Source organism: Oryza sativa, chromosome 7 (assembly GCF_034140825.1).
Source record: "Oryza sativa Japonica Group chromosome 7, ASM3414082v1".
Taxonomy (NCBI): Eukaryota; Viridiplantae; Streptophyta; class Magnoliopsida; order Poales; family Poaceae; genus Oryza; species Oryza sativa.
Window position 1 is genome coordinate 8776271 of NC_089041.1, and position 22981 is coordinate 8799251.

A 22981-nucleotide genomic window follows, 5' to 3' on the forward strand; every position below is an offset into this window, starting at 1 on the left:
ATATCTTTAGTCCCGGTTGTTGAGAACAACCGGGAGTAAAGAAAAGATATTTACTCCCGGTTGTTCTCAACAACCGGGACTAAAGATATCTTTAGTTTCGGTTGTTCTCAACAACCGGGAGTAAATATCTTTTCCCGCTATTTCGAAATTCTTTTTAAACCCGGTTAGGGTTAAGAACCGGGACTAAAGATTATAGCACTGCATATGATTTTCGCTTACATATGTGTTTATAAAATAGAAGTTAATGCATTAACATTATTTAAAGTACAAAGATTAATGACAATTACTTCGAAAAATTATTTTTGGCTGTAATAAATTAAGTGGATAAATCGTAATAAGCAAATATAATTAATAAAAATTCCAATAATCATATATACTTAGCATATATATGAATGATATTATTATATTGGTAAAAACTCTAATTAAGATATGTATGTACATACTGCATGATTTAAAATTAATAAAAATTGTAATCATCATATGTACTTAGCGTAGGAATTATATTAAATTAAATGCTAAAAACTCTAATTAACATATGTAAATGCCACATGCATGATTTTAACCTTTTAAAAATTCGAATAGTCATATATAAGTAGCATATGAAAGATAGTAAATTAAATTGTGAAAAACTCTAATATATGAATGATAGTTTTAAAAATATATTAAATTTAATACTTTTAAAAATTCTCCAGTCAATTATAATTAGCATATGAATGATAGTAAATTAAATGTTAAAAACTCTAATTAACATATGAAATTGCCACTTGCGTGATTTAAAACTTTTAAAAAACCTCTAGTCAATTATAATTAGCATATGAATGCTAGTAAATTAAATGTTAAAAACTCTAATTAACATACATATGAAATTGCCACCTGTGTGATTTAAAACTTTTAAAAATTGTAAGTATCACATATAACTAGCATATACATGATTTAAACTTGTTGAAACCTCTAATAATCGTGCGTAATTAACATATGCCATACATCAATTGATTTATATGGATAATCAATACATCCAAAATAGTTTACATCGTGTACACAATAATTACGGCACGTACTTTCTCCTCACTATTGTTCCCTCCTTGTGATCGCTGCGTGAGTAAGGGGTGTCTTCATTTGATAGGAGGATGCTAGGGTCAATCGTCACCGTGAAAGGGGGTTGCCCATCCAACTGATCGTAATCCTCGTCAGTCTTGTCCTCAACTCCAACGATTTTTCTTTTGCCTGGGAGAACCACTTGACGCTTAGGCTCATCAGGCCCTCTGCCCTTCTTTCCTTTGCTAGACATGTCCTTCACGAAAAAGACTTGTGTTACATCATTGGCAAGGACAAAAGGTTCGTCCGAGTATCCAACCTTGTTAAGGTCAACAGTTGTCATCCCACTGTCATCAATCATTACGCCTCCATCAGTCAACCTAACCCATTGGCACCGGAACAGAGGAACCTTGAGAGGACCATAATCAAGTTCCCATATGTCCTCGATGGCACCGTAATACGTGGCAGTTGTTCCATCATGTCCCATGGCATCGACACGAACAGCGCTGTTTTGGTTCGTGCTCTTCATGTCTTGGGCTCTCGTGTAGAATGTGTACCCATTGATCTCATATCCCTGGAATGTCGCGATCGACCCAGACGGTCCCCTCGCCAGGAAGGCAAGTTGTTGGTTGATCGACTCGTTACCCATGAGATGTTGTCGTAGCCACGCGGGGAAAGTATCAATGTGATGCCGTGTAATCCATGCATCGGACTTACCGATGTTCCTTGCGCGAACTAGAGCCAAGTGCTCCTCGATGTAAGGAGCTACCAATGAAGAGTGTTGCAGAACAGTGAAATGGGCTTTACGGAATAAATTGTTGTCTACCGTCGTTATTGCTTTCCTTCCGAGAGTTCCCTTTCCCCGTAGTCTCCCTTCATAGCGTGATTCAGGTACCCCGATTGGGCGAAGGTCTTCGATAAATTCTACGCAAAATTCGATGACCTCCTCTGTTCCATAACCCTTGGCGATGCTTGCCTCTGGACGAGCACGGTTACGAACATACTTCTTCAGAACGCCCATGTACCTCTCGAAAGGAAATATGTTGTGTAGGTACATAGGCCCGAGAATACAGATCTCTTTCACAAGGTGACAAAGCAGATGCGTCATTATATTGAAAAATGAAGGTGGAAATATCAACTCAAAACTGACGAGACATTGCACCACTTCATTCTGAAGGGCTTCTAATCTATCCGGATCGATGACCTTCTGCGAAATTGCGTTCATGAATGCACATATCTTTGTTATTGTTGCCCGGACATTGTCTGGAAGGATACCCCTTATTACAACTGGTAGCAGTTGTGTCATCAACACGTGACAGTCATGAGACTTTAGGTTTGTGAACTTCTTCTCCTTCGTGCTTATTATTCACTTGATATTCGTGGAGTATCCAGACGGTACCTTTATGCTCTCCAAGCATTCAAACATACTTTCCTTCTCTGCCTTGCTAAGAGTGTAGCTGGCTGGACTCAAGTAATGGCTTCCTTTCTCCTTTGTTTCCGGGTGAAGGTCGCCGCGTTGTTCCATATGCTTCAGATCATTACGTGCTTCCAGTGTATCTTTCGACTTTCCGTATACACCTAGGAAGCCAAGAAGGTTTACGCAAAGGTTCTTAGTGAGGTGCATCACGTCGATTGCGTGGCGTACGTCCAAGAATTCCCAATATGGTAACTCCCAAAATATAGAGTTCTTTTTCCACATCGCCGCGTGACCATCTTCGCTCTCTATATGCTGGCTTCCAGGCCCCTTTCCGAACACTACTTTAAGATCTTTAACCATAGCAAACACTGTTTTCCCGTTGCGATGTTTAGGCTTCGTACGGTGGTCGGCCTTATGTTCGAAGTGCTTGCCTTTCTTCCGTACCGGGTGGTTTGCTGCAAGGAATCGACGATGACCCATGTATACAACCTTCCTACAGTGCTTAAGATACGTACTTTCTGTTTCATCCATACAGTGAGTGCAAGCCTTGTACCCCTTGTTGGACTGTCCGGATAGGTTGCTAAGTGCAGGCCAATCGTTGATGGTTACGAACAGCAGCGCTCGTAGGTTAAACTCCTCCTGTTTGTCCTCGTCCCACACGGGGACACCTTCCTTCTTCCACAACTGTTTAAGATCTTCGACCAGTGGTCTTAGGTACACGTCGATGTCGTTACCAGGTTGCTTGGGGCCTTGAATAATAATCGGCATCATTATGTACTTCCTCTTCATGCATAGCCAGGGGGGGAGGTTGTAGATACACATCGTAACGGGCCAAGTGCTATGGCCGCTGCTCATCTCTCCAAAAGGATTCATGCCATCCGTACTCAAACCAAACCGTATGTTTCGTGCGTCCTTTCCAAATTCTTTAAATTTTCTGTCGATGTTTCGCCACTGCGAACCATCGGCGGGGTATCTCAGCATCCCGTCCTGTTGACGCTCTTCAGCGTGCCATCGCAACATTCTAGCATTCCCCTTGTTCGTGAACAAACGCCTTAGCCGTGGTATTATAGGGAAATACCACATCACCTTAGCAGGAATTCTCTTCTTTGTTAGCTGCCCGTCAACTTCTCCTGGATCGTCCCGTCTAATCTTGTATCGTAGTGCTTTGCAAACAGGGCATGCTTCTAGGTTCTCATACTCCTCACCGCGATATAGGATACAATCGTTCGGACATGCGTGAATCTTATGAACTTCCAGTCCTAACGGGCAGACTATCTTCTTAGCCTCGTACGTTGTCTCGGGCAATTTGTTTCCCCCCGGAAGAATGTTCTTAATGAGTTTCAATAAATCGCCAAATGCCTTGTCACTAACCCCATTTTTTGCCTTCCATTGCAACAACTCCAGAGTGGTATCCAACTTTTTGTGCCCCTGCTCGCAACCTGGGTACAACGAAGTTCTGTGGTCCTCCAACATCTTGTCCAATTTATGGGCCTCCTTTTCACTTTCGCAGTCCTCCCTAGCGTCCTGCAACATCTGACCAAGATCATCCGCAACGTCGTTACCATCAGCAGCTATTTCCTCCTTGCCCGTTTGATTTCCTTCAAATCCAACATACTGAGCAAAGTCCGGAATATTGTCGTCTTCCACTTCATCTTCTTCCATTTCAACACCTTGCTCTCCGTGGGATGTCCAACAATTATAGCTTGGCATGAACCCCGACTCAAACAAGTGGAAATGAATAGTTCTGGATGCAGAATACTCCTTCTGATTCTTACACTTATTGCATGGACAACAAATAAAACCCCTTTGCCTGTTAGCTTCGGCCACTCTCAAAAAATAGTGCACGCCGTCAATAAACTCTTTGGACCGCCGGTCAGTGTACATCCATTGCCGATCCATCTACATGAGTCAAAAAAACCGCACACAAATAATTATTCTTACAATAATGACAGTCATACAATAATTATAAGATATCTTTATTCATACAAAAATCATAAAATATTACACCAAATAATTCTTAAAAACTATTTTTAAAGTTTTAAACTATTTTATAAAACCTTGTTTAGCAAATGAACTAAATTTCTATATATTCTTTCTTCCCCACACACATTTTCTCTCTCATCAACTTACAACTAAATTTTGGAGACAAAAAAAAGTGTGCAAAACATAGGTGCAAATGTAGTATGACAAAAAAAACATTGGAGGATGAAGTTGCAAACCTTTTAGGCACCTCCGATTTGTATGTAATCACCAAAATAAATTCAATAGAAATTTTGGCATGACCTCCCCTCTTTTTTGAAGTAATTTTGAAGCTTGCTCGGGCAGCTGGAGGAGGAAGAAGACATATATATAGGGGTGGGACTTTAGTCCCGGTTGGTAGCACCAACCGGGGCTAAAGATCACCGGGATCATTAAGATCTTTAGTCCCGGTTGGTAACACCAACCGGGGCTAAAGATCACCGGGATCTTTAGCCCCGGTTGGACTAAAGTTAAGATCTTTAGTCCCGGTTGGTGTTACCAATCGGGACTAAAGATCCCGGGGGGGCCTGACAGGTCCTGACAGCATTCGAACCGGGACTAAAGATGATGTTTAGTCCCGGTTGGTAACACAAACCGGGACTAAAGATCAAATATGCCCGTTTCCCTTTTGAACCGGGACTAAAGATCATCTTTAGCCCCGGTTTTTATTGCATCCGGGACTATTGTGGAAATCGGCCGACCGACGAAAGATGGTTTCTCCACCAGTGACGTATATGCACTCAATGCATCAGGTTCTAGTCTATACCGCGATGTGATATATATATATATATATATATATATATATATATATATATATATATATATATATATATATATATATATATATATATATATATATATATATATATATATATATATATATATATATATATATATATATATATATATATATATATATATATATATGTTAAGACTATTTTACACCCGGGGTATGGGTATAGAATAGTTATTCTATACCCCCTCCCCTTCTCCTCTGATCCACCCCTCTCCCCCTCCCTCCCTCCCCCTCCCAATCTCTCCTCCCGATCTCTCGCTACCGATCCCCCTCTCTCGCTCCCGATCTCCCTTCTCTCTCTCCCTCCCTTCTCTCTCGCTCCCGATCCCCCCCTCTCGCTCCCGATCTCCCTTCTCTCTCTCTCGCTCCCGATCTCTCTCTTTTTTTTATTTTACTAGTAGGGTGCCCGTGCGTTGCTACGGGGAATTTTGTTGATCACGGGGGATAAAATCTGGCATCAAAATGACAAATATGGCATCGTAATGAAACTACATGTTATAGTTATTATGAGATTAAATTGAAAGCAAGATATATGTTATCATTACAGAAGCGTAGTGCAACCTTTTTTGCGCTTAAAACAATCTCATGGCGTTTATTAAATTATAAAAAGCAACATAGATAGAAGACTATGAAAATTTGATGATGTCATACAAATAAAGCGAACATCCAGCATTTATAGATACGGTATTTCTAATGGATGACCACCTCAAATTAAATCACTCCATATTATAGTTAAATAAGTACCCTAATGTTGTTCCATATAGTTAAATAACTACCCTAATGTTGTGCATTTTTTATACACTTTAGAAAATCTTGTGCGCCGTTAGAGATGTTGCTTTCATACTCATTTTGTTGGTACATCAGTAGATTTATCAAAAAAAAGTTTCCTTAGCTCGTCACCATCCTGCACATGTATTTAATAAGTTAAATATTGGTAAATATGTAATAATGTAATATATGAATAATCAATGCCTGTTACGACTTACATTAATTGCAGGCAAATGTGGTTCTTTATTATGAACAAGAAAACCCAATAAACTCCTAAGGAAATTGAAGAGTTAGCTTCCCTTTCTCTACACAGTTAAATTTGTTGGTTTGAACAAGTTTGTAAGAAGATAACTTACCTGTTGTAAACCGGATTATTGACAAATACTTGCCTCCACAAGTTAATGTCTTCATTCCACCTAGAGCCAGGGCATACCTTCTTCATAGCTTTGTTGAAGTGATCACAAATAGTTATCAGTTTTCTGGTGTATCTCATGTTTGGGTTATTTTTATATTCTGGCATAAGTGGATTTGGGTCTAATACATAGAGCGTTTGACTTTCTTGGTCCACTATAATCACGATAAAACTTCGAGCATGGCGTACTAGTATAAGAATCTACAAAAGATCAACCGTCAAGATAATATATAAAACACGGCCATTTTTATATTCTGGCATAAGTTTTTTTTTCAGTTGCTAATCCACGAGATAGATTAAAGATCAATATAAAGAAAAAGAGAGAAAAGATAAAATTATTTAGCACTAAAATATCAGCACATTCTTCGTAAACCATCTAATTCCAGATTACTCCATATTCTAGTATCATGGAAATGTAATGCATATTTTCCTGTACTCGTACGAAATATGCAAACACGCTCAAATCTAACTTGTCAAAGCTTGGAAGGCTCAATCCAAGAGACCTATGATTTTCAATTAGTCACAGGAACTCCAGTATCCAACTTTTTCTTAAAAAAAAAAGTATACAGTATCTGCACAATAGCTTCATGCCAACCAAAGTAACTTCAAAATGCAACCCTCTCAATCCAACACCAGTATCTAGTATCTACACAATAGAGCTGACTGCACGCATCTGGAGTCAGTGCTGAGAAGCACACAACACACACAGAGGCAGGCAAGCATAGGCAATGCATCAGTTCATAGAAGATCCAGTAATCAGCCATAAGCAAAACAATGGAATAGCTGATGCTTATAAGCATCAGGCTAGTTCTGCTGAAAAGCAGCAGCAACTGCGAAACAATGGCGCCTAAATACACTATTGTCGGAGCATATTTTATTCCTTGCAAGTAAAATCATAGGCAATACCACAATATGCTATGCTTCATAAGTCAAATTTCGTATAGATGAAACGGTGTCCGCGGAGTAGATCGGCGATGTGGGCAGCGGCGACGATCGGCAGCAGCTACAGAGGAGATCGGCAAGGCGGGTGTTGCTGGCTTCGGTGGTCCTCGACGTGGATCGGTGGTCTTTGGCTTCAGCGGTTGTCGTTAGGGGCGAGGCGGCGACGGCGTCAGCGGGAGTCCCTGCTTGACACAATTTAGTTTCTTAGCCCAAACATCTAGGCATTATGTACCAAGAAAAAAGAAAGATAGTAGGTCAGCAGATCAGAGAACCATAGTTGTAACCCACTGAATTCCTGAAACAAATAAGTAAAATGTACAGAAATTAAATCATCAAGTTCTCTCACAATCTAATTCCAACTGATGATATATCATCATGCAACTACCATCTGATCATGAGTAGCAGCAACATAGGTATGTGCACAGATAAAGAGTACAAAACCACATATGGTCAAATGATCAGCGAAAGATAAGAAAAATGAACTAAAATGCCACTGAATGTCTAAAATCAGTAAACAGAGATCTGTAAACAAATACAAGTTCTATTATACATGCAGTTTCAGAGTGTATGTCAAGTCAAACACTGACCAAATAAATATTATTAATATATTAAATATGCCATCAGTCCACATTAACTATATAGATACCCTTATTTGACCAAAAATTTGATCATGCATTCAAAAGGCATAAATGGGTTCGATCTATAAAATCAACAGCTACATATGCAGATCAAAGGCTCCAGGTTTATTTCACCGCACAAAGTTCACATCACATACTTGCCATCTTTTAGCTTCAGGGCTTCTTTGGAACATAAGACTTTACAAAAATTAGTTCAAATCTGGTAAACTTCCTCCTCTCCAAAGAAGTCCTATATGGCGATTGAAATGGAATTGTAAGTTAATTTTATACAATTACCTACTGTTAACAATGAATGTTCATCAGGAAGGAAATTTGTGCTAGATGCATCCCTTCACCATTTCTTGCACACGCTTACAATGCTTCTACTGGGTCTATCCATCTTGCATATGAATAGACAAAAGTGCAGAAATGGTCAGAGAAAAAACAAAAAATGAAAGAAATCCACAAATCCTAAATGTTAAAATAATAGTGGTCCCTATAGTCCATCTTGCTTTGTCATCCTGACAATAATAGATCAAGAGCATAATAATGTTTTAATTTGCTCCTAATCCAGGCACAGCACCCCATTGCCAAAGATGCAATCCGACATCTCCCCAGCTATCTAAGAAAGTAAAATCAATTATTAAATGGAAGATGGAATGCTTCAGATAAATTTGTATTTGTATTATCTAAAGCCATGGAATGCTTCAGATAAATTTCAGGTAAATTGCATGATCCACTATTATTAAATGTGGACCTCATTTAGTCACTGTTGTTTCAAATTAACCTAATATACTTCAGTTATAACTTGGAAAAATAAAACATTTGTGCAATTCTCCTATCCTAATCGGGCTAGTGACACAATATATTTGCAACAGTGATTCCAATAGCAAGTTTTATATACAGGGGGTTCAGATGTAAACATCTTACAAAATATAATTTTTGATGCAGCCAGTTGCACAAGTACTGCTAGGAATTAATGGCATTCAAGTGAATCACATATTTTAAGGAACAAAGGTGCAAAGCAATCGCAGAATTTCAGTATAATAATATTCAACATAAGATATTATCCTCCAAAGATCAGATCTTATAGGTGATTTATTTCACCGTCTTCAGAAAACACCTAATACATACAAAGCCATACGTGAACTAAACTGTGAAGAAGCACTCAGCAGTAAGAATGGAATTTAAGCAAGCATATTGTGGACGGTTAATTAGTCACATAATATACCTTTTCTAATATGTGAGGACCTCTCTAAACACAATATTTTTTGTGTATGTTGCAGCCTGTTTAGACAATTCCTTTCCTTTCTTCTCATTGTCCTTCACGCCAGTACGCTTAGACTTTTTATTTTGTTTCTTGTCTTCTACCGGCATCGATAGTATTTTTATGTTTGTTCTAGAGGTTGCTCTAGACAGCGCGACGTATATTTGACCATGAGAGAAGACAGGCTCTAGTAAGTAGACGCCTGCATTTGGAATGGTTTAACCCTGCGCCTTATTGATGGTGAATGCAAAGCTCAATCTAACCGGAAATTGCTTCCTCTTGAAGCGAAACGGGAACATCTCATCATCAGAAGGACATAGAGGTATCCGAGGAAGGAAAACTCTCTTTCCAGCATGCTTCCCTACAACAATCTCCGCGTCAATAGCATTTTTTCCGAACTGATGAACCACCAGCCTTGTCCCATTGCAAAGCCCGTTGGCTGGGTCAATGCTCCTCAAAAGCATGATGGGGCAGTTTATCTTCAGCTTAAGCACATGCGGAGGTAGCCCATTTGGAGTTAGAGAGTTCAAGAATTCCGGCGGGTAATAGTTATGAGGGTCATCCTTTGCTCGGTCAAAACTATGATATGTCATCACATCCCATCTAAACCGCTCAATCATCTTCACGTTTATTCGATCGGCGAACTCATTCCGAGTGGACAATATGGCCCTACATGTGATGTAGTTTGGGTCCGTCAGGTTATCGTTTAGGTTGGGGAACACGGTATCGATGAGCCTTTCGAGGTCCGTTTCATTCCCTTTGCACGACACGCAAATATCCGAAGGAAGGCCTATGAGTCCTTCCTTGTTCACCTCCTCGGTTCCATTCCCAAATCGAAGGAGGTAGTCCGCAAACCACGTGTCGCTCTAGGGGGAGGATCACCGGCTGAACCAAGAATGGAAAAAATATATGAATGGAACAAATAAGAACATAGGGCAAAGGTTGAGCTATTGACCTATTATTATATTTTTTGAAAAACTCACCTGATCCTGTCAACGATGTCGGTCGAGAGGCCCCAAAGTTGCTATCCATTGGAACCCTGAAATGCATAAGTCAAAATTTTTTAGAGTTCAATCCAGTACAAACCATCAGGCAGAATCCCAGTGGTGCTGATGGTAGTATTATAAAAACGTTGAAAATTGGCAACACACAGTAAAGGAAATTAAGCGAATTAATTGGATATACCTTCAATGCAGGGAAGGAGGTTATGTGGGTGGGAAGCAACTGTTCGAACTGATATGGTAATGAAGGATCGCATATATATATAAAATACGCCTACCGAAATCATCCGTCAAAAGTATATACCAATAATATATACACAAGAATGATTGCAACGCTGCCCTCCTCCAATCATCATGTCATTAGCAAAATAGTGAGGTGGGTTGGAGAAAAAATGGTAGTTCTGCATTTGTAAACTAATGATTTTTCAACCCTCATCTTTCATCTAAAAATATTGTTGTATTCCTAAGCACTCAAGCATGCTACTCTTGACACCATAGTTTTTCAATATAATTAAGCTGAACTGAGAGTCATCATGATAAAAATAACATTACAAGCATTGAGGGGTAGTAATATTATATAGAACAACCCACGTAAAAAGCATGAATCGTTGTTTGTTCTATAGCTCATGTGTCAGCTGATTGAAAGGTTTGGAAGTGAGGCAGGCACATGGTAACCGAGGTATTATTTCATATTCAACCTATGTACATGAAGAATTATAAAAGAAATCATACATGTAGCAATCGATCTGTACAATATTCAAGTGCATGTTCATTTGGTGCTCATTTCCCCATTGCAGATTGAGTCCACGGATGGAGCTTCTTACTGGACATTTCATCAAACATGCGGCGGCCATATCGTCGGGCGTCATGGTGGGGCAGGAGGGGATACATACCTTCAGATGACGGCGTCTGTGACCACCTTGAGTGGTCGAGGGCGTCGAGGGGCGAGGAGGCGACGCAGGTCGAGGGCGGTGGGGAGGCGAGGGGCGGCGGTGCGGTGTGGGGATGGCTTCTGGTGGAGGTGGAGGGGCGGCACGGCCGGCGCCTCTCCGGCTAGGGGTGGAGGCGCGGTGGGGAGGCGATGGGCGGCGGCGCGCAGTGGGGACGGCGGCGACGCGGGTGGAGAGGAGAGGGGCGCCGGGTGGAGGTGGAGGGGCAGTGCGGCCGGCGCCTCTCCGGCTAGGGGTGGAGGCGCGGTGGGGCGGCGATGGGCGGTGGCGCGCAGTGGGGACGGCGGCGACGCGGGTGGAGAGGAGAGGGGCGCCGGACCGCGCCGGCTGCTGGTGGAGGGGCGGCGCGGAGGAGAGGCGAGGGGAGGGTGCGGGGCGGCGATGGAGGCGCGCGGAGGAGGGGGCGCGGGTTGCGGGGCGTCGCGGCGCGGAGGAGAGGCGAGGCGAGAGTGCGGGACAGCGGTGGAGGAGCGCGGAGGAGGGGGCGCGGGTTACGGGCGACGCGGCTTTTTACGCTTTTTTGTTCCGCATTTTCGTCGCTCCAAACATGTCAACGTACGTTCCTACGTTGGATCATATGTCTGCTTTGGTGATTTCTATGTTGGATCACATGTCTGCTTTGGCTTCACCGTCACCAATCCGATTTTTTTCTGTTTCTCTCGCTCCCCCTCCCTTCTCTCTCTCGCTCCCGGTCTCTCTCTTTTTTATTTTATTTTTTTCTTTTTTTTCTCCCTGAAACATTTTTTCTCTTTTTTAAAAAAATAAAAAATAAATTGCCAAATTCAAAACTTGAACCCATGATCTCATAGTTCAAAGCATATTCTTCTAACCAATTCATCTAATGATGCTATTTGTTTTAAAAATTTTATGAGAAATGAATATGATTATCACTTCTAATATCTTTTACTATCGAAACTCATAACATGTTACTATACTCTAGTAGTAACATTGTTGTAAAAGTACAGTAACATGTGACGTTACTATATAACACATAGGACGTTACTGCACTTCTGGTAGTAACGTCATGCACTTCTGGTAGTAACGTCATAGTAAAATTGTAGTAGACCAGGAATCAACATAAAAATATATGGGTTAAAGCCTCACATGCTAACCATATACTTACTGTACAAAAGTAGAAGTGTTACTACATAATAAGCGCATATTACCACTTTTAGGTAGCTATATTATTGCACGATAATTATAGTTTTACTATATCATTTTTACGAGATGAAGATCGAATAGGTGGCTATAGGTAAAGTCTATAGGTGGTTTTGAGCGAGATCTGATTGATGTAGGAGTGTTTTGAACAATTTTATACATTTGGTAAAACCATGTTACTGCATATATATACCTTTGTTACTGCAAGTTACACATTCTGTTACTGCATATGGAGGGTTAAAGTTCAAAATGACAATCTTTGAAAAGCAATATCTCACAAGATATGTATTATTTTTTAAAATCGTTCCCACCATGATGCTATAGTGTTACTGCATGTGGAGGGTTAAAGTTCAAAATACATCTACGCACTCCCCTCTTTAAGAAACCGGTCTTTCTCCCTCTTCTCAAGAAAATCGGTCTCCTCCCTCCAATATAGTGTTACTGCATGTATATGACATTACTGCACTTTTGACAGTAATATTGTGGTGAATTACAGTAAATCAGGAATTGAAACAAAAATATATAGGTTAAAGGTCTCAGATGTTACCCATATACTTGTTACTGCACAAAAGTAACAGTGTTACTGCACGGAAGATGCACGTTACCACGTGTTTATGCAGTAACACTACCCAAAAAATACAGTAAAACGCCGTGTAGTAACATCATGATGCGATTGTTGTAACGTATAACAGACAAGTAGTAACAAGTAATAGTATAGTATTACTACTTGTGGAGAGACAAATTGCAAAAATTTCAAGCTTTGAAGAACAATATCTCCCAAGTGATGTAAGGTTTTTTGAAACCGTTTGCACCATGATGCTAGAAAAAAATAGCTTATCAAAAGTAGATCCGTCATGACTATATTTTAACTATATTTTAACATTGTTACTGCACGTAAGACACAGTGTTACTGCACAGTGGTCGTCGTGTTACTGCACCATCCTGGAACGAGAGCTGAGAAGAGATAGGTTGTGGGGGGAGTTTGTAGGCGGGTTTGACCGGTGGGAGGGGCCTTTGACCGAGGTGGGAGGTGGGTTTTGGGCCTTGGTAAGGAGGGGGAGGTGGGTGTGACCTTTGGGAGGGAGGGGGTATAGAATAGCTATTCTATACCCCGGGTGTAGAATATATATATATATATATATATATATATGTATATATATATATAAGAAAATATGTAGGAAAAAAACCTGAAAACTATTGGTTGGATTTAAAAATGGACGTCTCATATTTGTCTACATCACCAAGTAAAAATTTTATTCATGGGTCAATCTTAGAGTAAAATATTTACACTGGGTGCTGTGGACAAATTTCAAGCGTTCATTTTTAATTCTGCATCTGTGAGGGAAGGGGGAGGGGGGGGGGCGCAGGTGGTATTGGTGTATTTGTGAGGGAAGCGTTTTAGTTGTGGCGTACCCTGGGTGCAGTTTAGCGTATCCCAATGGAAATCGAGGAGGAATTAATTCTGCATGTGCACTCTGCTGACACAGTTCTACTTATGTAAACATTGCAAGTGATGCTTCTTTCGTTAGTTCACCAAAGATGGGCATTTTACTAAGAGAGCTAAACTAGTAAAACATAATCTGCAGGTAATACATATCCATATTTTGTTTCCCTTCAAATCTGCTAGACTTCAACATACAATTTTCTCAAAATAATATATCACTACTATAGGATTGATTTTCCTGAACGTCACCCCATTTTGTTTCCATGCGGTCCATAAGTTAGACTGCACGGAGAAATAGGGGAGAGCGAAGCTGGGTCATCGCCCACACACGAAAATCAATTTTCGTGTGCGGGTCACTTAACAGGCCCGCACGCAAAAATAGGTTATTTTCGCGTGCGGGCCTCCTAATCCACCAGCGCAGGAAAATAGGCTTCCCTCCCATCCTATTCAAAATAATTTAACTTCCTTCTTTCTCCCCTCGGGCCCCCTCTCTCCTCTCTCTCTCCCTTATCTTCTCACCTTCATTCTCCTCCTCTCAAATTCCTCTCTCTCTCACCATCTTCTTCTGCCTCCTTCTCCACAGGCGGGACGGTGGTGAGCTCGGTGGCAGCAGGCGGATGTGGGGAGGCGGCGGCGGGCACAGGCGGGACGGGCGGCCTGCGGCTCCTCCCCTTCCCTGCGGCGAAGGGAGCGCACGGGCGGCAGATCTGGCGGACGGGCGGGCGGCCACGGCTCCTCCCCTCCCTTCCCCGGTGGCGACGGGAGCGCGCGGGCTGCGGATCCGGCGGGCGGGCGGGTGACGACGGCACGCGGCCGTCTCCGCCTAGATCCGGTGGCCGGCCGCCCTGCCCCCGCCACGGATCCGGCGCTGGAGGCCGGCGGGAGGCGGCGCCGCCGCCGACGACAACGATGACGAGGCGGGAGCGGCGACGCCACCACCGCCGCCGACGAGGCTAGAGCGGCGGCGACGACCCAATCTAGGGTTTTCTGTTTTTTTTTGAAATCTTAATTTTTTTTTGGTTTTTTGTTTTTCCGTGCGGGCGGCATAAGCCACCGGCAAGAGAAAATCGTGATTTTCCCAAGCGATTTGTTCCAGACGGGCCGAGGCTCCGCATGCAAAAATCCGATCGACCGCACGAAAAAACGCTTTGTGTAGTAGTGTATGCGTGGTGTGTGTGTGTCAAGTGCTAAGCAATCACACTCTTGTTTTTTGGTCTGAAGTGATTATTTGGTTTTATATAAAATCTTCCTTTTCTAACTGACTTAATTAATTCGATTTCATGGATCATATTTCTGAGTTGATATGAACACTTCCATATAATTAGCTTTTTAGAATGGTACTACAGATTTATAGGATCTCATTTTCTTTAAGTTTGTTTTCACTTGTTAATTTGATGAGGTTAGCTAAATGAAATGAGTTATGATAGGATTATTAAATCTCTTTAGAAATGCACCCTATTTATTGACTTTAACTTTAACCACATGCAAAAAGAGAGAAAAAGTGGATAATGAAGGATAGGATTTTTTTTTAAGCAATGGATGCTTCGGTCCATAATCTGGACAAACATGCTCATTTTGTGATTGTCTATTTCAGTCTGATTCAAGGCTAGCTACTGTGATTTTTGGGGTGTACGGAATGAGATGTCTTGTTTCATCTTTTCCCTTTTAGTATTAGCACAATTCAAATTTATGTGATCAATTAACTATTCATTAACTGTATTTTCCTCTGCAGGAAAGTCAACCATACTGAGGCTTTTTTTAATTTGATCGTAGTATGTGTGTATATGCAGGTGATTTGCAATCACCAACCCGAGAAATTTTAACCCTTGTAGCTAAACTTTGAAGTCCAGATGTTAGGTGCAGAGCGGTAAAGTAGTTTATGTACCTATTTTAATCGAGCAGTTTGGTGAGCGGAGACGTGGAATTATACCATGGTAGTTCAGGAGAATTGACATAGCCTATAGGTACTATTTTTTTATTGATAGATTTATTTTGAAATCTTCCTGGATTATGGAGCGGAATAGCTAAACTTTGCTCTGTTGTCACTTAGCCCGAATTGTGCAGTGTTCATGCTATGTCCGACGTTGCTTACTGCGATGTAGTTTTCTTTTCAGTTTTGGTGAGTTCAGTGCTGCTATTTTTAAGAGACTTTCCATTGTGATCAGTAAACAAGCATGTAGTAATCAGCTGGTGGCGCTGAGCATGGCTCTTTCTTTTTAGATTAGATATGGTGTTTCTTGCACGATCATAGTTGCTAATCGTGTTTCCTGCATGATCATAGTTGCTAATCTCCCATTGCGGTGGCTCTAGATCACTGCAACGATCCCATCTAGAGCACGATGAAAAGCTACATCTTTTCATAGTTGCTGATCCCCGTCGCGGTGGCTCTGTATTACTGCAACGATCCCATCTAAGTCATCTACAGCACGGTGAAGAGCTATATCTCTTCATTTCCCACCTTCACCAGTGACGCACGACGCTCATGAAGAGTTCTCTTCATTTCCCACCTTCACCAGCGACGCCGATCTAGAGCTCCTTTAACCACCGGTCAATACCAGTTACGAACTTTCTCATGCCGTGGCTAATCATCAACCTGTGATTGTTTAGTTATGAACTTTCTCATGCCATGGCTAATCATCAACCTGTGATTGTTTGCAATTTGCTGGTTGTAAAGAGAGGAAAGTCCAATTGCACTGGAATATCTTTTTTGGCTATGAAGATTCATCATACACCATCAGGTGCTATGTTGACTACTATTTGTTATAGAAGACATTGGATGTGGGGTAAACATATAAGTCCTGAATTAAGGAAGTATAGGAGGTGGAGCTAATCTATTTTGGAGCTAGGCATGTCTTTTATGAGATAGCACCAAGTCACCTAGGATGAGAGGAGCTCATACTACATGAGTTTAGTGTTGACTGCTCAAATTTATCTATTACAACTTTTAGGATTAAATCTTCAGTATTGTGAAGGAAAACAAGAAATGATATTTATTTTATGCCATTCTTTATACTTGGTATCCGTTTACAACCTTACATGGAGCTAAATAAACATGCACGATGTATCTTGAATTGTTTGATTTGTATTATCAAATGCAGCCGCCGTTGCGTTAGCACGGACATATTACTAGTTACAATAGCTGAGGGTATAAATCGAACTTAACCCATATTATGAAGATCGTCAGATTGAGATGTTCTTGGCCTAGAAACCCAGTACGTACATCAGTTCATGCCATGAATGTTCAGTTCGGTGACAACAACAAAGTGGCGGTTGAACAAAAGGCAATTGATTGATAGATCTACAGAATAAGTTCTATGTCGATATAGGCTGTGTTCTTCCCCCAATTTTCGCAACTCACATCTCTCGTTTTCTGCGCGCACGCTTTTCAAACTGTTAAACAGTGTGCTTTTTGCAAAAAAATTCTATACGAAAGTTGTTTTAAAAAAAACATATTAATCCATTTTTTCAAAAAAATAGTTAATATTTAATTAATCATACAATGATACGTACTTCGTTTTGCGTGCCCCAATCCCTCCTCCTGAACACAACCATAATGTACTTCTGAATCATGGCTTTAATATCATTTACTCACCCATAAATGCATATATATATACAGAGCAATTTTATGGTTTTTGAGAAGGTATCATGAGGTACCAAAAATATAGTGTAAAATTTGATATCTTATAGTACCTCGGTATCAAGAGGTACCAAATTTACAATAGAAAAAATAGTACCCATGATACCTACTCAAGCACTGTAAAATTGCTCATATATATAACCACAGGACACCTTTTAATTTATGCTCACCACCTCGGTGTACCTGGAATTCCTCTTTTTATTTAGGTATCCGCTTATGAAAACATGATTGATTGACTCTTTTTTTTGTTGAATTTGCCACATACATAGACTGATCAGCCATGGACACGGATGACCTCGACGTCTAATGTGATGTGCATTCGTGCGAATGGTGGACTCGCGTAGTAAGGAATGAGTGGCGTTGGGTAAACACCTTCATCAACCTTTTCCAATCGATCGTTAGGATATCATGATTCGCAAGCTCAAACAAAACACACACTGGGACACCCAGCAAACAGTACAGGTTTGAGACCGTCGTGCTGTCAGTACAGGAAGCACGGGTGTAGAGTGTGAACCTTTTCTTGGCACTATAAGGATTAGACGTATTAAACGCTGCAACTTGTGTTAGAGTTAATCTTGTTGTTTATGTTTCATCATATTCAGTCTACTGTACCTAGTGGTCTGTGTCCAAATTTAGCGTGGTGAGCTGATCAACCGTTAGTGAAAGCACAACGTGTGTGCAGGGAGTTTGGTAAATCAGTGCGTCATTAGTGTGCTAATTGGAGTCAATGGATGCAGCTGCGTGTTCATTTGGCCGTCAGTACGTGTATGTAGGAACGATGAGTGGAGTCTGAACTATATACGCACATCATTAGTTGGTGAGTGGAGAAATTAGTCCGTGCATGCAGAAATAATGGAGGTGATCATGCTGTATTCGTGGAGTTAGTTGTGTGACAGATTGACCGGGTTGTGCGGCTAAACGTGGCTAAGCGTGTGTGCGCGCGTGCGTGTGGGGCTATTTAAGCCATGTAATAACCTGTTAATCGGTGTGGTGAATAGAAGTGCAGCAGTGTGCTTGCGTGTGCATTTGCTGCTGGTGTGCAGTGCCGTTGTGTGTGCCATCCAGCTAGTTAGAATTCTCCATCTCGTGTGTGTGAGATCTTGTGTTCGAGCTAACAACTTGCACCATTAGGATGCGATGTTGAAGTACGAGAAGAACCCTAATCTCCGCATTCTGGTGTCTTTGGACCATTTTTTCTCATTAAAGGTCAATGGGAGAGAGAATCACCAGCCGAATATTTATTCAAACGACAACATTGGAAAAATACATTGTACACGATCAGGACATGCTCGTAGAAGGGTTGAGACTTGAGTGCATCTCTTTTGATGAAGTTATATATTAAATAAGGATTTGTCGAATTAAATACAATTTGCCCAGTGTTTTGCATCTTCAATGCATTGATGGAGGTATCGGAAGATCACACAGTTTCTTTGGTTCCAAACCCTTCACAATCATAATGAAAAGAACGTTTCACTACTACATAAACAATTTTTCTGCACGAGACCCTTTTTAAGTTGTAGAAATCGATCGGCATTTCTGTATACGGCTCCTTAAGAGGGCTCGTATGCAAAAATCGATTTTTGCATACGAACCTCTTAATATATATTCACGAGCAGGCCTCTTAGGGATTCGCCTAGAAGTCTAACTTACCTCCTCTTGTTTTTCCCTCTAAACACTTCGAAAATTTTCAAGTATCATCACGATCCTCTTATCTCTCTCACCTCATCTCTTTTCTCTCTCACCTCTCCTCCTCAGACACCTCTCCTCTCTCTCCTTCTGTCCTCCTCACTGGCCAGCAGTGGCATGGGGCTCAAGCGGTGACGATGGTTGGATGCTGTCAGGACACCCGAAAATTATATTGTCCAGTGTTGTTTGCGATCATCACATAGTTTTGGATGAGTGGAAGCTATTATTATGAATATGCTATTAAAGGATTTGTAAACTTTATATTTACTTAATATTTGGTCACAGGTGGTGTTGTTAGACTTGATCCTTATGTCTTCATAAATACTTCCCAAAGGTATTTGGAAGTTTGTATGCATGTAGATTTGTGTCCTACTTGGTAAAGCTTGAGGTATAATTGAGTTAATATGTTTTACTTATCTTTTATATTCATGAGACCTATTATGGAATGCATTCAAAATCCAAAAACACACAAAAGACTCAAGTCACATCAGTACATTATGCAAATGCAAGCACTCACCAAGTTTTAGCTTTATATGTAGGTTGGTAAGGAAAATGTTTTAAATTATTCACAAATTTACTTATGAGAGCTAATCATATTAGGCTCACCTAGGTCTTTTAGCGGAAAAAATTAGTCATAAATTTAGAAACACATTTTTATTGTTTTATCGAAGTCAAATTTAAAAATCACATTTTGGGTATGCTACAGAGGCCGAGCCTACCTTCGCCCAAGACCTTGTTGGTGCCTCCGCTCGTCATCACCGATGCTGCTGACGTTGCTCCTGCCGTCGCTCGAGAGGTTGGGGAGAGGGGGGGGGGAGAAATTGAGTGGGGAGAGAGATGTTGTAAAAAATGAGAGGTAAGGGGGAAGGTAAGGAGATAGGGATGGAGAGTTAGAAATTTTTGAAGAAGCTGAGTGGGAAGAGAGGAGGGAGGTTAGACTTATATGCGGGCATTTAATAGAGAGCATGAGTGCATTTTCGCATGCGGCTCTTCAACGGACCTCCGAGAAAACCTTTTTTTTCTGGTGGGAGTAGTTATGACCCGCCTACAATCTAAAGGAACTCCCGTCCAAAAAAAAATTTTTTTAAGGGAATTTCCTGAATTTATTTGTAACCTGGTGAAGATTGATTTAGCTGTTTCGTTCGAGTAATGAAGTTCTCTTTTCCTCTCAAAAAGAAAGTATAGCTTTTTTTTTCTTGCCACCTGTAAAAACTTGTACTACCAACTTTAATTTACTCTGTGAATGACGAGTGAGGCACAGTACTCCATCTAAAAAATCACTTTATATATGCATATGTCGTGCCATGCCAGCTGCTGTACTGCTAGCAGGCTCCTTTCCTTCCAGATCAATTAGATGTTTTACAGCTGAAGAATCAATGGATGTATGAGAGATACAACCATACACTGAATTTGTGCATTTTCAATCGGAATGAGTGGCGTTAGGGAAACAGCTCGAGCTGGACGACTTCATCGTGGAGCTCTCCGACGCTTACATTTGAGCGTCCGCACATGAACACGACATGATCGAATCATCGAAGTGATTTTAGTGGCCCCATAGCAAGCACTCTTAAAACTGAGCTTGTGATTCTGCTCACGCGACAGCACCGAGCGAGGTCATCACTTCGCTAGTTTGCTCCCGTGGGGACATTGACATTGTAAAATGCTGTCATGTATGTAGAAGACTACAAGCCATATGAAGATGGTGCTCGTACAAGGATTGAAATTTCAGAACGAAATTTCTGAAATTTGCATAATTTCCCCAACCCCCGGCAAGTAAATATTCGGTCCAAAATTTTCAGAAATTTTCAAATATTTGTGAATTTGATCATAATTTATTCAAATTAAGTAAAAATGTGTTAAAATTTCAAGAGATTGTAATCCTGGTCAGTTTTTTGCGGCCGTGATTTTGCACCTGGAATCACCTCCTGAGATTGATGAGCTGCTCAGCTGAGATTGTAATCCTGGTCAGTTTTATCAATAATACACTCTCTTTTCGCGCAAAGAGAAAAATAAATAATCGAAATTTCGGTGCCCACAAAAATTCTTGGTGCCTTCCCAAAGTGCAAACACTGATCCACAAGGACACTACCGTCGCCACAGTGCATTGTTGTGTACTCCTGCTTCGTGGCTTTAACTACCTCATTTTGTTCATCCATGTGTATAAGCATATGCTAGCCAGCTCTGGGTAGTTGCCTAATACTCTATTTGTTATTTCCATGGTTGCTCAGTTGTTTAAAATTTCAAATGGAAGAGATATACCACCATGAACGAATGCATCAGATGCGACCGTGCCAGGCTTTCTGCCTCAACAAACAACAGTTAACAGTTGAGACAGGACCAGTGTCTCCACTGCAAGAAGACAAGACATTCCAAGAAAGATCATCCTGACTTCCTGATAGTGATCATGGCAAAGAAAGGTGAGAACATTTTTACATTTGTAAATGAATCTCATTATGATTGGTTATTCTAGATCCACATAGTGGATTTATTCTAGAGCAACTATTCATATGTGTAATTGTTTAAAGGGATTCCGTTCAGTGAGGACTACGCAAAAGAAGTGAAAGATCCATTAGAGTTGCCAATGGAGTTGAAGCAAAAGTTGAAGCTGTTGGAGATCTTCGCCTAGAGCTCGTGAATGGCTTCACACTTTTACTTCCAGATGTTTTTATGTCCCTTCTTTGCAAAGAAATAAGTGTATCCAAATTGGATTTTGATATATATGATTGCCATTTTGGAAATGGCAAATGTGAACTATGGTATAATAATGCATGTATTGGTCTTGTGTTGCAAGATCAGCTTTATTTGTTATCTCTTTCTGAGAATGTGAATGTTGTGTCCTCGTTGACAAAAGAAAAGAAAGCGAACTCCTGATGTCTCATCGAAATTATGGTACTGACGTTTAGGCCATATTTCGAGGGGGAGAATTAAGAGACCGGTTAAGAATATAATTCTTCCTCCATTGGAGTTCTCAGTTTTAGAACAATGCATACAAGCATATAATGCATCGGTGCCCAAAACACCGTATGACCTATGGATCCTTCGTGTGTGGGGGAGTCTTGCAAAGGATAAAGTATTTAACCCAAATCTTAGGAAATTGGATCCCAAAACAGTAAGCTGCCATTTTATTGGCTATTCTGAAAGATCAAAGGGTTATCATTTCTACTATCCAAACAGTTGTGCAAAGTTTGTAGAAACGAAACACGCCGTCTTCTTGGAAGACGAAATGATTAGGAGAGCTCGGTAGTTCGAGAAATTGATCTTGAGGAGAGGCGGGTGTCTGTACCCGCTAAGTCGACTCAGGAACCTTTCTTCTCTCTACCTGCTGATGTTGTGCTTGCAATGCATGACGTTGCGGTACCAACACATGTTGCTATCTCTCCTGTGGCAACAATGAATGAAAGTGAGGAACCTGTTCTACAGGATTCAACAGAAATTATTGCCACATCAGGGGAGGAGCTGCAACAGCCTCAAATAGATAATGTGCCAGAATAGGAGGCCCCTAGAAGGTCTGAAAGAGTAGCATATGGAGGATGATCCCACCTCATATGAAGAGGCCATGAGAAGCGATCGCTCACCTGAATGGTTGGAAACCATGAAAGATGAAATGAAATCAATGAAATTAAATGATGTCTGGGATTTAGAAGAAATTCCTAAAGGAGCCAAAACAGTAGGCTGTAAATGGGTCTACAAAACCAAATATGACTCCTGAGGGAATATAGAAAAGTTTAAAGCACGACTTGTGGCAAAAGGCTTCACGCAAAGAGAAGGGATTACAATGAGACATTTTTTCCAGTCTCTTGTAAAGATTCCTTCATGATTATAGTGGCACATT

The 22981-nt window shown here is 41.0% G+C and overlaps 1 long non-coding RNA gene across 4 annotated transcripts; it reads right to left on the reverse strand.

The window, feature by feature from the left end:
- Positions 1–7169: 7169 nt before the first annotated feature.
- On the reverse strand, positions 7170–11787 carry LOC4342855 (uncharacterized). 4 transcript variants are annotated; one of them, XR_010742730.1, is made up of 5 exons: positions 11168–11786; positions 10257–10312; positions 9238–10158; positions 8304–8628; positions 7170–7571 (listed from the first exon to the last, which is right to left on the reverse strand). It is a non-coding gene; the product is annotated as an uncharacterized lncRNA (long non-coding RNA). The 4 variants fall into 4 exon arrangements; XR_010742732.1 differs by having other exon boundaries at positions 8304–8406; positions 11168–11784; XR_010742729.1 differs by having other exon boundaries at positions 10257–11787.
- Positions 11788–22981: the final 11194 nt, after the last annotated feature.